The sequence below is a fragment of the Pelodiscus sinensis genome, chromosome 32, assembly GCF_049634645.1.
Source record: "Pelodiscus sinensis isolate JC-2024 chromosome 32, ASM4963464v1, whole genome shotgun sequence".
Taxonomy (NCBI): Eukaryota; Metazoa; Chordata; order Testudines; family Trionychidae; genus Pelodiscus; species Pelodiscus sinensis.
In genome coordinates, this window is record NC_134742.1 from 13,020,297 (window position 1) to 13,035,360 (window position 15,064).

The 15,064-nt window shown below is 50.3% G+C and overlaps 1 long non-coding RNA gene across 1 annotated transcript; it reads right to left on the minus strand.

Moving 5' to 3' along the window:
* Positions 1 to 3,614: 3,614 nt before the first annotated feature.
* LOC142823122 (uncharacterized) lies at positions 3,615 to 11,900 on the minus strand. The gene is made up of 2 exons (XR_012898445.1): positions 11,691 to 11,900; positions 3,615 to 4,047 (listed from the first exon to the last, which is right to left on the minus strand). It is a non-coding gene; the product is annotated as an uncharacterized LOC142823122 (long non-coding RNA).
* Between the last annotated feature and the right edge of the window lie 3,164 nt (positions 11,901 to 15,064).

Consider the following 15,064-nt stretch of genomic DNA (forward strand, 5'->3'; position numbering starts at 1 on the left):
CCACTAGGCGGGGCCTAGTGATGGAACATGGGCGGGGCCTCAGGGCGGAACATGGGCGGGGCCTCAGGGTGGAACATGGGTGAGGTCTAGTGATGAAACATGGGTGGGGCCTCCAGGCAGAACATGGGTGGGGCCTCATGGTGGAAGATGGGAGGGGCCTCAGGGTGGAATTTGGTTGGGGCCTAGTGATGGAACATGGGCGGGGCCTCGGGGCGGAACATGGGTGGATCTCATGGTGGAACATGGGTGAGGTCTAGTGATGAAACATGGGTGGGGCCTCCAGGCAGAACATGGGCGGGGCCTCGTAATGGAACATGGGCGGGGCCTTGGGGCGGAACATGGGCGGGGCCTCGTAATGGAACATGGGCGGGGCCTTGGGGCGGAACATGGGCGGGGCCTCGGGGTAGAACATGGGCAGGAGTATGGCTTAGCCTGCTCTGGCCTTTGATCCCGGCTGCCCATGAGTTTTGGGGGTCCAACTCTGACTCCCCTTAAAGCTTGGAAAGAAAATCTCCCATTATGAATTGCCTTTGTGATGCTTCCCATTTCAGAAGGGACTTTTGTGCGCCAGCAACGCTGCCTCTCCGGGACCGCCTTCGGGGCCGGGAGCGCGAACGTGACTGAAGTCTTCACACGTTCATTAGGAAACCTCAGAGACCACCGCAGGCAAATTAGCACAGAGGCTGTGGTCTGGTGCGTCTGCAGGCACAGAACTGAGTGGCGGAAACCATACTGTTGGCTGTGTTGTGCTCTTTCCAGCGAAGAACCTTGCTTTGCTTCGCAAGAGGGGAGCGGGGCTGGCGTTAGCCCCAAACGAGTTAAACGAGGAACAGGGAAGTGTCAATGACTTGCCTGAATCAAGGGGGGATCAATGACTTGCCTGAATCAAGGGGTGCAGACAGTAGAACTAAGCTAGGAAAAGACACTGAGGGGTCGGGAGAGGGGTCTAGAGTGACCTAGACAGATTAGAGGATTGGGCCAAAACAAATCTGATGAGGTTCAACAAGGACAAGTGCAGAGTCCTGCCCTTGGGACGGAAGAATCCCAAGCATTAGTAGAGGCTGGGGACCGACTGGCCAAGCAGCAGTTCTGCAGAAAAGGCCCTGGGGGTTACAAGGGATGAGAAGCTGGATAGGAGTCAACAGGGCGCCCTTGTAGCCAAGAAGGCTAATGGCATATTAGGTGCATTAGGAGGAGCATTGCCAGCAGATCCAGAGAAGTGATTATTCCCCTTTATTCGGCTCTGGTGAGGCCACATCTGGAGGATTGTGTCCAGTTCTGAGCCCCCCACTATAGAAAGGACGTGGACGCCTTGGCAGAGAGCAGCCACAATGATTTGGGGGCTGGAGCACATGACCTATGCGGAGAAGCTGAGGGATTTGGGTTTGGTTACTCCTCAGAAGAGAAGAGCGAGGGGGGATTTGAGAGCAGCCTGCAACTTCCTGAAGGGGGGTTCCAAAGAGGCTGGAGAGAGGCTGGTCTCAGTGGTGGCAGATGGCAGAACGAGGAACAATCGTTTCAAGTTGCAGCGGGGGAGGTCTAGGTGGGAGATTAGGAAAAATGATTTCCCTAGGCGGGTGGGGAAGCGCTGGGCTGGGTTCCCTAGGGAGGGGGTGGGATCTCCATCCCTAGGGGTGTTTCAGTCCTGGCTTGACCAAGCCCTGGCTGGGATGATTGAGTCGGGGTTGGTCCTGCCTTGGGCAGGGGGCTGGACTCGGTGCCTCCTGAGGTCACTATGAGCCTAGGAGTCCAACCTGGGGATCCCGACTCCGAGTGTTTGTCTTTTGTTGTATCTTTTATCTCCATTTCTAACTCCCCATTGGATGTAGGTGCCATTTATATGAACCAAGATCTGCCCCTCCTCTGCCCCACTCTGTCCAACCCTTCCGCCAAAGCCCTACGCCCACCCTGCTTTGTCCTGACTCCGCCCACCTCTTCCAACCCCGCCCCTTCCCAACCCAGTTCTGCCCCCCCCCCAAGCTCACTGCACTCTCACTCCTCTCCCACCCCCGGAGCACCCCCTGACCCCACAAAATGACCGGCAGCAGACGGTAGATGCTGGGAAGGAGGGGGAATTGCTGAGATGGGGGCTGCCAGTGGAGCTATTTTTTCCCCATGAGGGCACCAACCCCGGAGCATCTGTAGAGTCAGCGCCGATGAGCCGACATCAACCAAATTCAAACCGGAATGAGGCCTGGCTGTCTAACAGGGCTTGGTCTCTTGAGGGGAGGATGTGAGATCTCTGAGACCTGGCAGGGTGCTTAGCTGATTAGCAGAGAGCCCACCGCTAAGATTGCATTTCTACAGGTGGTGCCCATTCACACGCGCCTCAGTGCACAGAGAAAAAAATTATTCTGCACAGGGATGGGGAAAAAAATCCACACACGGATGGAAAAGGTTGGAGGGAACATTGGGCATGTCTATACTCAAGGGCTGTGTCGAGACTAGCCAGTTTTTCCGGAAAATCAGCTGCTTTTCCGGAAAAACTTGCCAGCTGTCTACACTGGCTGTTTGAATTTCCACAAAAGCACTGACTTCCTACTGTAAGAAATCCTTGCTTTTTGCGGAAATACTATGCTGCTCCCATTCAGACAAAAGTCCCTTTTGCGCAAATCTTTTGCACAGAAGGGCCAGTGTAGACAGCTGAGATTTGTTTTGCGCAAAAAAGCCCCGATCGCGAAAGTAGCGATCGAGGCTTTTTTGCGGAAAAGTGCGTCTAGATTGGCTATGGCTGCTTTTCTGCAAAAGTGCTTTTCCGGAAAAGCATCCGTGCCAATCCAGACGCGCTTTTCCAAAAATGCTTTTATCGGAAAACTTTTCCATTAAAAGCATTTCCGGAAAATCATGCCAGTCTAGACGTAGCACCACTTCAACACTCATTATAAAGTCAGTTTAGTGAAACAAGCAAACCCCTACTTTAAATCGGTTTACACTCGGGTCACAGGGATGTAACCTAATTTGCTCTTTTTTACGTGACTCTGTCCCCTTGGGGTGGCGGAGGAAGTTGATAAAGTACTTCCTTTTCTCAGCCTTTGATTCAGAGCCAGAAGGTTGCGGTTTTGTATAATACAACAACAAAAACTGCAGCAACACGGACGCTTCCTGCTGCCTGGGGCATGCACCTGCTGAGTGTGCTGAATTTTGGCTTACCAGTTCTCACGAATTGCTTGCAAGCCCCCTGCTGTGTGTTGTTTTATTGGTCGGTGTGTAGAGGGAAGTGTCTGGCACTCATGGTTAGTCGGGATTTTTTTTTTTTGTGGGGGTGACAAATTGATTTGAAATACACCAGGCAGTTGAAACTCAACTTTTGCAAGGAAGACTCTGTTCTGACAACTGTTGGGTCTCGAAAAAAAATCCCCCCACCCCCAAAAAAGTGCGTGTGAAACTATTAAAATCAACATTTAATTTTCAGGGGAGGGGGAGAAAAAAAATGAACTGTTTTCCAACCTGTTCACCTCAGGATATTGAAAGGTATAAGACTGACCAATTGAAGCAGGTTTGGCAGAATTCAGTTTTCGTGTTTTATATCATTTTGATGGATAAGATCAGTGTTTATTTTAAGCGTTTTGTTTTTGCTGTTTTTGGCTATTTGAATTTTCACAGTTATGCAAATGTAGGGGGATCCGGTTTTATTGGTATCGAGTCACGTTTTCTCAGGTGTGAGGGATCTTGAAGGAAGGTCAGAGAATAATTAACTAATGACTTAAACAACAAATGGTCTAGCGCTTCAAAGACTAACGACACATGGAGATGAGATTATGAGTTTTCGTCCGCATGGCGGGCCCACATTTTGGCACCTGAGGCGGGGAGCTCAAATGACGCCCCCCCCCCATGCCCGTCGCTTGGGCCAAAACTTTGCAAGGTCTCAATTCTGCCTTCTTCCTGTTCTACTCCTCTCATGGGACTGCTACCAGCAGCAGACACAATTTTCTACACTCTGGGTCCCAGTCGTGCCCACACACAGTCTGGCACCTGAGGCGGCTGCCTCAGTTCGTCTCATGATAAAGCCGGTCCCGTTCGTGGGCCCAGCCCGCTTCTTCCGATGACCTGTAAAAGTTGAGGTTCAAAATGTTAAAGCCTTATAGCGGTTAAAACGCAAATGGTCAACACAAAAAATCAAAGCGTACAAAGTCAATACCCTTCCCCCAAACTCTAACATTCCCAAGTAGCTTTATTTTTTACTTGCCCATCTGTAAATTTTGATGCTCATTGATGGAAATATTGTGTCATTGGTTTGTGTAATGCCCGGCAGGTAGAACCAAACCTGGGACCTCTGGAGCTTAGTGGAGTTTGAGTTAAAAGCCAGCTGGCTCTCAGCGAACGCTGGAGAGCAGTGTTTCTTAAACCGTGTTCTGTGGCACACCGGTATGCCGCGAGGCAGTCGGAGGTGTGCCCGCAGAGAACAACAGAGTTCAAAATGGCCACCCTTAAAGGGGCAAGTGACTTTTTTTTTCTCAATAATTTTCCCCTCGACTCTTTCTTTCTTTTTTTTTGCTCAACAAAAAATCCTTGGTGTGCCTCATAAAAAAAATTATTGTTTGGTGTTCCTCAGTCTTAAAAAGTTTAAGAAACACTGCTGTAGAGCAAACTCATTCTCTAACTCTGCAAGTGGCCTTGATGCCACTCCATTGGACAGCGTGACACACCCAGTAGGTGTGCACTGGAATGGATGTTCACAGGCATTTACCAACAAAAATAAACAGATAACTGTAAATATCACTAAACTGACTTGACATGCAGGGGTTTGCAGGAGCTGAGCTCAAATGGTTTAGGTGTAAACAGGTGCAGCTTGTGTGTGTAAACAAGGCCTCAATCATCAGCTCCTGGAGTCCTGTGATGTTAGCTACCATCGACACAACAAAAAATTGTCTGGTCTTCAAGGTTGCAATGTATCTCCTAGAAGAGGTACCCAGCACTGCTTGCAATACATTTTTGTTTTCCTTCCTTTATATCATTGCTCTGGGGTGCGACAGGGGAGGAGGGGTTCAGTTTTCAGGTTGCCCTGAAGAGAGAGGATAGCTCCAGCCCTCTGTCACCAGAGCAGTTTAGGGCCATGTGAGAGGCATCTGTCCATGGCCACTGCAGCTCCAGCAGACACAGCTGGGGGAGGGGTGCATGTCCCTCGGCTGTGGGACACACAGACACACACACACACACACAAACTCCCTGAAATACATATCATAGTAGATAGCTGTCCTTTTTCTATCCTTGCCCCGTGCTGGCCTAATGGGGTTATAACTGTCCTGGTCCCCATCTCTGGCTCTTTGCTGCCCCCTCTGGTCATTCCACAGTATAGCTGGCCCTTCTACCAGACCCCTCCCTTTCCATTTTAGGAGAAACATTCACATTTCAGGCACATCCCACTGTCTTGGCACAACCAACCCCTGACTTTGCTTTCAATCAGGGGTGGCCAACCTGTTAAAGGCAAAGAGACACAATAGTTGGGGATATAGCACAAAAGGCCAAGGAAAAAAGTGGTTGAGAAAAAGAAAAATAAACAAAACAGCCCCAGCTGAATTTGGTCCAAAAAAAATTTTAAAAAAAGGATACCGCCCCTTTAAACAAAACTGAGTGGCTTTTTGGCCACAGGCTCCCATCGGCTGGTACCATCTTGTTGGCACCATTTTGCTTTGCTAAGACAGACAGTGAGCACTGGAAACTGGGAGCCAGGGGGCCGTTTTTAGGGATGCAGGGACAGCTTCACAAGCCGGGGGGGGGGGGGGGGAGGGGGATTGTGAGATGTAGTTTAAGGGGGGGAAGAGCCGCATGCAGCTCACAAGCATGTGTTAGGTTGACCACGGGTTTGCCAGCCCTGCTTTAATTATGATCAGAGGAATCTGCCTATCAAATGTGGCGCTTCCCATTTAGGAGGAGTTCTCGAACAAACAGACTCACAGATGAGTCATATCAGGTTTTGCTAGGTTAGACTTGATTTAAATCAATTATAGATTAGTAGTTCCAATACACAGAATAGATTTTAATGGATTGGAATTAAATTTAAAGAGATTCATTTTCAATCGAGTATAACTCTATTTGGCTGATTAAGATTAAATGTGGATACATTGGGTTTGATAAAATAAATCTTTACTATTACTGAGCGTTCATGATCACCTGATTATCCAAATCTTTTTCAGAGTCCCTGCTTCCCAGGACAGAAAGTCCCCTCTTTTGTAAGTCTAATCTGCATTCTTTGTTCCTTTGTGTAAACATTTACAGGAAGCTGTATTAAAACATGTTTTGTTTGCTTGCACACAGTTTATCATATTAGCTTGATCACCCTGAATCAGTGATCTGTCTGCTTACCACTTTCTAATTTTTGTGTCCCCTGCAAATACCTTTAGATTTAAATAAAAAAGGATACATTTTTTTAGGACAATTTAGGTTGAGAGTTGTCCTCCTTAAGATTAAATGTAGATGAAATGTAAACAGATTTGGACTGGATTTCGCTTGAGCGGGAGTAGTTGTGAGTAGATAGGTATGAACTGGATTTAGACAGATTTTGTGTTCGCTTGCGGTTGCACCTGAATGGGCTTTTGAAAGAACTCAGAAGTCGGATGACAAAGGAAGAAGTAAACAAGGCACCCCAGGGTGGTTTGTGGTGAGGAGAAAACACGTGCTTCGAGTCACACTATTTTTAGTCAAGTGACAATTGACTAATCCATCTGGGGGACAGCTCATGCCAGCCAAGCGTTCCTTGCCACTAGCAGAGGAGGAAGCAATGAACTGTTGGCAGTTTTGTTTTGTCTTGTAGTGATTATGAAATAGTATCTGGAATCCTCGAACTCTGACAGGAAGTGACCTCAGTAGGTTATCTAGAATCCTAGAGCACTAGAACTGGAAGGGACCTCGAGAGGTCATCGAGTTCAGTCCCCTGCCCTCTAAGTCACTGAAGAGCCCATCCCACCTCCCTACCTTCAGAAGGTCCCAGGTGGAGGGGAGGGGCAGGACTTGAGCTACGGGGGGGGAACCAAGCACCATCTAGACCATCCCTGACAGGTGTCTGTCTAACCAGCTCTTCAATATCTCCAGAGATGGAGATTCCACCACCTCCCTAGGCAACTTATTCCAGTGTTTCACCACCTTGACAGGTAGAAAGTTTTTCCTGATGTCCAACCTCAACCTCCCTTGCTGCAATTTAAGCCCATTGCTTCTTGTCCTATCACCAGAGGTTAAGGAGAATAATTTTTCTCCTTCCTCTTTGTGACACCCTTTTGGTACTTGAAAGCTGCTCTCATGTTCCCTCTCAGCCTTCTTCTTTCCAAACTAACCAAGCCCAATTCTTTCAGCCTTCCCCGATAGCTCCTGTTTTCTAGAGCTTTCATCATTTTTCTTGCTCTTCTCTGGACCCTCTCCGACTTCTCCAGGTCTTTCCTGAAATGCGGTGCCCAGAATTGGACACAATCCTCCAACTGAGGCCTAACCAGCGCAGAGTAGAGCAAAAGAATGACTTCTCGCGTCTTGCTCGCAACACTCCTGTTCATGCATCCCAGAATCAGGTTGGCTTCTTTTATTATTATTATTATTTTGCAACAATATCACACTTAATGAAGCAGGTCTAAGTCTTTTCTAGGCCTGCTTGTTTCTCCTTTTTTGATGCCAAGAACTGGCTTGAGCCCTTCCTAAACACAGAGACTAGTGCTGGTCCATGGAAAACCAGTCAAGGCCTTCCTTGACAAGGGTGTGAACTGAAGAACGGCCAGACTGAGTCAGACCAAAGTTCCATGCAGCCCAGTGTCCTGTCTGCCAACAGTGGCCCATGCCAGACGCCCCATAGGGAGGGAACACAACAGGTAATCCTCACTTGATCCCTTCCCTGTCACCCATTTCAGGACAAACAGAGGCTAGGAACATAATTTCTATCCATAGGTTACATCTATATTGACATTTTTTGCCCAAATACTTTTAACGCAAGAGTTTTTGCATTAAAGTATTTGTGCAAGAGAGCGTCTACACTAGCATGTGCTTTTGTGCAAGAGAGGTGCTTTTGTGCAAGAGCATCCATGCCAGTGTAGATGCTTTCTTGCGCAAGAAAGCTTGGATGGACATTTTAGCCATTGGGCTTTCTTGCGCAAGAAATTCATGTAGCCTGTCTACACTGGCCTCTTGCGCAAGAACAGTTGCACAAAAGGGCTTATTCCTGAGTGGGAGCATCATAGATCTTGCGCAAGAAGCCCTGATTTCATACATTAGAACGTCAGTGTTCTGCGCAAGAACTCCCCACCAGTGTAGACAGGCAGCATGTTTTTGCGCAGAAGTGGCTGCTTTTGCACAAAATCTTGCCAATGTAGACACATAGTGTCTAACTTCTTAAAACTCTCCAAAGATGGAAATTTTGCAACGTCCCCAGTGCTTTTCCGGAAAAGCGTCCTGCCAATCTAGACGCGCTTTTCTGGAAATACTTTTAATGGAAAACCTTTTCCGTTAAAAGCATTTCCGGAAAATCATGCCAATGTAGACGTAGCCCATGAGAATGCCACACAGACACAGCGAGAGACAGTCCCTGCCCCAGCGGAGATCAGGGCCCCGTTGTACCGGGCGCTGCACAGACACAGCAAGAGACAGTCCCTGCCCCAGCGGAGATCAGGGCCCCGTTGTGCCGGGCGCTGCACAGACACAGCGAGAGACAGTCCCTGCCCCAGCGGAGATCAGGGCCCCATTGTGCCGGGCGCTGCACAGACACAGAGAGAGACAGTCCCTGCCCCGGATGAGATCAGGGCCCCGTTGTGCCGGGCGCTGCACAGACATAGCAAGAGACAGTTTCTGCTCAGGAACAGAATCTTTTTTCTAGTTTCTGGTCTCAGAAAAAAAAATATTGATTCTTATCAGTCTTCAAAAGCTGAACTTTTTTGTAACAGAAAATGCAACTTTTTTTAATAGATGTTTTTTAAATGTCCAAGTTCCACTTTTCCAAAAGGAAAATAACTCATTTTTGTGGGATACTGCTTAGCCTTTAGTTTATGTGCTTCAACAACAACCCAGAAATTTTTGATCAAAACACATGAACAGGTTGCCTGTGGCTACCAAAGCTGTTGTTCACTGGAAAAAAAACATTAGATCAAACATTTTCTGAAAACGTTTGCTAATTCTAGTTATGTCCCAACCCCAGTGAATTGCATTCATGTTTTCTTCCTCTCACCCCTCTTGCTCAGCCAGGTGCTAACGTGAGAAGAAAATTCACTAGTTAAGAGAAGGACCATTCCAAATGAATACAAGCTACGTCTAGACTGGCACGATTTTCCGCAAATGCTTTTAACGGAAAAGTTTTCCGTTAAAAGCATTTCCGGAAAAGAGCGTCTAGATTGGCACGGACGCTTTTCCGCAAAAGCACTTTTTGCGGAAAAGCATCCGTGCCAATCTAGACGTGCTTTTGCACAAAAAAGCCCTGATCGCCATTTTCGCCATCGGGGCTTTTTTGCGCAAAACAAATCTGAGTGTCTACACTGGCCCTTTTGCACAAAAGCTTTTGCGCAAAAGAACTTTTGCCCAAACGGGAGCAGCATAGTATTTCCGCAAGAAGCACTGATTTCTTACATGAGATTGTCAGTGGTCTTGAGGAAATTCAAGCAGCCAGGGTAGACAGCTGGCAAGTTTTTCTGCAAAAGCAGCTGCTTTTGCAGAAAAACTGGCCAGTCTAGACACAGCCGATTTGTTCATGAGCTTTGGTGGGCACAGCCCACTTCTTCAGATGACCAAAGTGGGCTGTGCCCATGAAAGTTCACGATCCCGTTTACATGTTTTGTCTATAAAGTGCTACCAGACCATTTGCTTGCTGTTTTTTCCCCCTGTAACAGACTAACTCGTCTACCCCCTGAAGATTTGTGTTTTATTCACTAGTCACCTCTAGGTGTCAGGGTCTGACCATGCACAGATGGAAGGAGCGTGCCTGGTGTTGTAATAAAGCACAAATCTATGCTCGTGTGTAAACATAAGCATCTACAGTTTAACCCTTTTATCTCTGTGCAATGACTGGAAAACACACATCCAGCATCGGGTCACTGTTCCCAATCCGATATCGCTGTTGTTCATGGAGAGAACAATTTAACTGATTTAAGAATAACAGCATTCAACACAAGTAGGGGCAGGGCTTGGGGTGGAGCATCGACGGGAAGAGTTGGGGCAGGGACAGGGTTTGGGAGAAGTGGTGAAAGAGGTGGGGCTTGGGTAATGGTGTGGAACGTGGGCAGGAAGAGGCAGAGCAGGGGCGGGACTTGGGAGAAGGGGTGGAGCATGGTCAGGAAGAGGTGGGGCTTGGGAAAAAGAGGTGGAGCCTGGGTGGGAAGAGGCAGAACAGGGGCGGGACTTGTGACAAGGGGTGCAGAGTGGGCAAGAATAGGTGGAGTGGGGGTGGGAAGAGGTGGGGCTTGGGAAATGGTGTGGAACGTGAGCAGGAAGAGGCAGAGCAGGGGCGGGACTTGGGAGAAGGGGTGGAACATGGGCGGGAGGAGGCGGGGCTTGGGAGAAGGGGTGGAGCATGGGCAGGAAGAGGCGGGGCTTGGGAAAAAGAGGTGGAGCCTGGGTGGGAAGAGGCGGGGCAGGGCCAGGACTTGGGAGAAGGGGTGGAACATGGGCGGGAGGAGGCGGGGCTTGGGAGAAGGGGTGGAGCATGGGCAGGAAGAGGCGGGGTTTGGGAAAAAGAGGTAGAGCCCGGGTGGGAAGAGACGGGGCAGGGCCAGGACTTGGGAGAAGGGGGTGGAACATGGGCGGGAGGAGGCGGGGCTTGGGAGAAGGGGTGGAGCATGGGCAGGAAGAGGCGGGGCTTGGGAAAAAGAGGTGGAGCCTGGGTGGGAAGAGGCGGGGCAGGGCCAGGACTTGGGAGAAGGGGTGGAACATGGGCGGGAGGAGGCGGGGCTTGGGAGAAGGGGTGGAGCATGGGAAGGAAGAGGCGGGGCTTGGGAAAAAGAGGTGGAGCCTGGGTGGGAAGAGGCGGGGCAGGGCCAGGACTTGGGAGAAGGGGGTGGAACATGGGCGGGAGGAGGCGGGGCTTGGGAGAAGGGGTGGAGCATGGGAAGGAAGAGGCGGGGTTTGGGAAAAAGAGGTGGAGCCTGGGTGGGAAGAGGCAGGGCAGGGCCAGGACTTGGGAGAAGGGGTGGAGCATGGGAAGGAAGAGGCGGGGCTTGGGAAAAAGAGGTGGAGCCTGGGTGGGAAGAGGCGGGGCAGGGCCAGGACTTGGGAGAAGGGGTGAAGTGTGGGCAGGAAGAGGTGGGGTTTCTTAAAGCAAAGCGGCTTGTTAAAATGTTCCTGTTTATTTATTAATAATTTTAGTACATTTTTAAAACTAGAAATTTCATCCCTTATATTTTCTTTCCTTCATCCCGCCACAGGGTGCGGCCTCACCCCCACGGCGCCTCCAGCTGGTCACACGGGGAATCAGCCCTCCAACTCCCAGCGCTTGGCGTCTGGTTTCCCGTGGAGTCCTGGTACCCAGCCAGACCAGTCCCTCTGCTTCTCGGCCAGCCTCCAATAAACGCCCATTTTTCCAGTTCTCATCCTGGCTGTCTCTCACCGCGGCTTAACAGCCTGCGTCTGTAAGAGATCCCCGTGGGGCGCAGGGCGGCACGGCCCCGTAGCCTGAATTTTAAAAATAGCTCCCTTAATTGCAGGCAGCCCAGCCTAATGGCCTGTGTCTATCAGACAGCCCCCTTGTATCATGGGCACCGCATGTGCCCACGTTCTCCACCATGTGCACTCACCCCGCACGGCGCCTCCAGCTGGTCACTGGGGGAAAGAGCTCTTCTGCCTCAGAGCGCCTCCTGTTGGTCGGTGCCCCAGCCTCTCCCGCAGCCCGGAGTGAGGTGAAGTCCGATCAGAGCCTCCCAGTTCTTCCTGCCTTTCCCCGCCCCTGCCCTGTCTCAGGAAGCCTCCAGCTTCTCTGGCAGCCAGGTCCCTCCTGCTCCCCAGCCGGAGCAAGCGTGTGTCTGTTCTCCCTCCAGGAGCCCTTATTTATACAGCCCCCGCTGGGCCCTGATTGGCTGTCTCTGCCTCAGCTGAAGGCTTCACTCTCTCAGCATTCTCCCAGGGCTGGGATTTAACCCTTAACGGGCCAGTGTGGAACAGAAACCCAGTCATAAACCCTATAAACCATAGGTTTCCAAACTGGGGGACTTGCCCCCCTGAGGGGGAGGTGAAGAGATTCAAAGGGGGGTGCGAGGCAATCCAGTCCCCCTCCCCATCAATCCCCCTCAAGAAAGAGCTTGGTCCATCCCGTAAAAAAATTTGGAAAATACCATGTGAAATATCCATTATTTTCTGTTTTTCCTGCCTTGGGTATTTGCCAGAACACGTGCCTAGAGTACCAGTCCCCCCCCCCCCTTTTTTTTTAACACAGGTCCTGGGAATTAAAGGGGCCATGTCTGTTTCTCGGTTCCAGTCAGTTCTTTTTTTTTTTGGCTCAACAAGGTTTTTGTGTGTGTGTGTGTTCATGAGGGTTTCTCAAAAATCAAAAGGGAGGCGTGATGCCAAAAAGTTTGGGAACCACTGCTATAAACCCTTATCGTTCACTCTGATGTAACCAAAGAGTCAATTTGGCTTCCAATAACATTTTCTTCTCGTTTTCCGACCGGAAGCCGTAATGTAGGTGGGCCAATGCAGAGCCCTGTTCCAAATGCCTCCGTTGTCTCTCTTTTATGTCGGGTGCCTTGAGGGGCGATCTCGGTACAGGCACAGCGGTTTTTTTCTGGCTCCTCTTGGTGTAGTCTCTCTCAGCATCTGCACCGTGCTGAGGCCGGGGCCCGCTTTGGCGAGTGTGTCTGGTCACTGTGCGGTGTGAGGAGACACAGTCCCATTCCAGGCACTTCCCGTTGTCCTGGCGCACCCAAACCTTGCTTTAAATTTGGAGGAGAGGCCGCTGCCTCCAAAGGAGGGGGAGGTCCCTCTGTGACCGGTTCAGAGGAGTTCTTGAGCAAGACAGACAAACGCTCCACAATGTCTAGTAGAGACAGGATGTCAAGTTAGACAGCCCATCTGGCCTCTAGGCCCCGTTCTGCCTCAGGGCGAGAATCGCAGCAGCTGGAGGAGGAGGATGCAGCAGGCAGGGGAGTGAACTGATGGCCAGAGCTGATAAGCTGAGGGTGTGAAGGGTGGATCTGAGCAAGCAGAGCTGCTCTGGCTTCCGGCCAGTTTCCTGAGGTGTCTAGGGAGGTGTGAAATGCTGCGAGGCAGTTTGCACCAACCCTGAGGCTAGCGGGGAGCCTTCCAGAAGCCCCCGATTGGTCTCCGTACGTCACAGGGCCACATTCACCCTTCCAGGTGAGGGTGACACTTCAAACATGGCCGCAATGTGTGTGGAACCCTCTCTACTGCAGCGGGAAGAGGTCCTCGGAGAGGCGGGGCATGCGGACGAAGAGGAATTCTTCTGGCCTCTTGCAGTATCTCCGGGGCTTTTTCACCCCCCTGAGACATGCTGTTCTGCTGCCGGGGGCAGAGGCCGTGCCGTGGGCTGGCCTGTTCTCTGGGGTCTGTGCCTTTGTGAGGACAAGCGCGTCACATAGCGGCAGTGCGGCCCAATGGGTGGGGCAGCTCCGGACTGGAGTTCAAGAGGCCTCGATTTGTAATCAAGCCTGGCTGTCTGGGTGGCTTTTGGCAGGTCATTTCACCTCAGTTTCCTCTCCCTGCCTCCGTCTGGTCTGGTTACTTGTCATTCTTCAAGCCAAAGCAAGTTGTGCCTTGTCTGTTTACCACTGTGGGCTGCACAGGCGGCTCTGTGTGTTCTGAGGGCCACCCCCACACACACAGTAAATATTTATGACCTGCAGGCACCCAGCTGAGGGTGTCACCCCAGCCATGTGCTGATTGGGCGGGCCGCAGGCTGAGAACCACGGCGAGAAAGTCTCAGACCCATTTGCAACCTGGCCAGCCTTGGGGCTCTGTCTGTGGTGCTAGGAAAACATCACAATCCCCTCCTCCCACAGTCCCCCAAGTCGGACAGACATCTCCCCCAGCCCCGCGTCAAATTCACCCACAAGGCAATGGAGGGGCGACGATCATTTTGCAAAAGAAGAGCTCAAAGCTGATTGCGGGAAAATGGACAAAAGCTTCCCAATTCTTGAATCAACACTGGATCTTTTTTCTGAAGGCCCGGCTGTAGATCAGAGAGGAATTAATTCCAGGGAGTTCCAGGGCTTATGTGATACAGGTTAGACTAGATCGGGAACCTCTCTAGTCTGGCACTCTCTGGTCTGGCAACCTCCATGGTCCGGCATGATTTGAATTTGCAGGATGTCCTCTTAGCATGGATGTGGCCAAGTTTCTCACAGTTCCGTAAAGTTTGTTTCCAGTCACCAGTGCTGGCTCTCAGGGTTCTGGCTGTTCTTTAGCTCTAATTTACCCTGAAATGTCTTCCCATAGCCCAGTATGCAGTGGGCAATATTGACCTCCTGTGGTCTGGCAAATTCTCTGGCTCGGCACCAGTCAGGTTCCAACGGTGCCGGATTAGAGAGGTTCAACCTCTAGTCAAGAAGCAAACCAGATCTGGACTGCCCGGTGCTTTTGAATAGGCTCCCAAAACTTTTGTTATTTACATGTTGTTATCATTATTGCTGCTTTATTTTAACTCTTTTGTCTGGAGTCCAGACCTCGATTATGCCTTGACCAAGAAATTGGGACCTTGACAAGAAAGAATGTATTTTCCCTGCGCTACATGAGCACAGTGGTCCAGTAAGGTCTTAGAGTCTGGAGACCTGTCTTTGTTTTGTATCAGAGTGGTCGCCGTGTTAGTCTGAATCTGCAAAAGCGGCGAGGAGTCCTGTGGCACTTTATAGACTAACTGAAGCGTAGGAGCATAAGCTTTCATGGGCAAAGACCCACTTGGTCAGATGTTGTCTTTGTTTTGAAAGCTTTAAATATTTTGGATAGTCCACATTTTTTTGTGTTTGGAATCTTTCTTTCTGTCTTTCTTTCTGTCTTTCTTTCTTTCTTGAGGTCATTGGGGATCCTGGTTGCTAGGCCAAGTCACACGTGGCCCTCTGCAACCACAAGCCCTTTCCTGTCATCTTATTAAACATGAAGCACGCTGGGGTAAACTGAGGCACATACCATATTCATGCAATGCTCTAAGAAAAACCTCAAC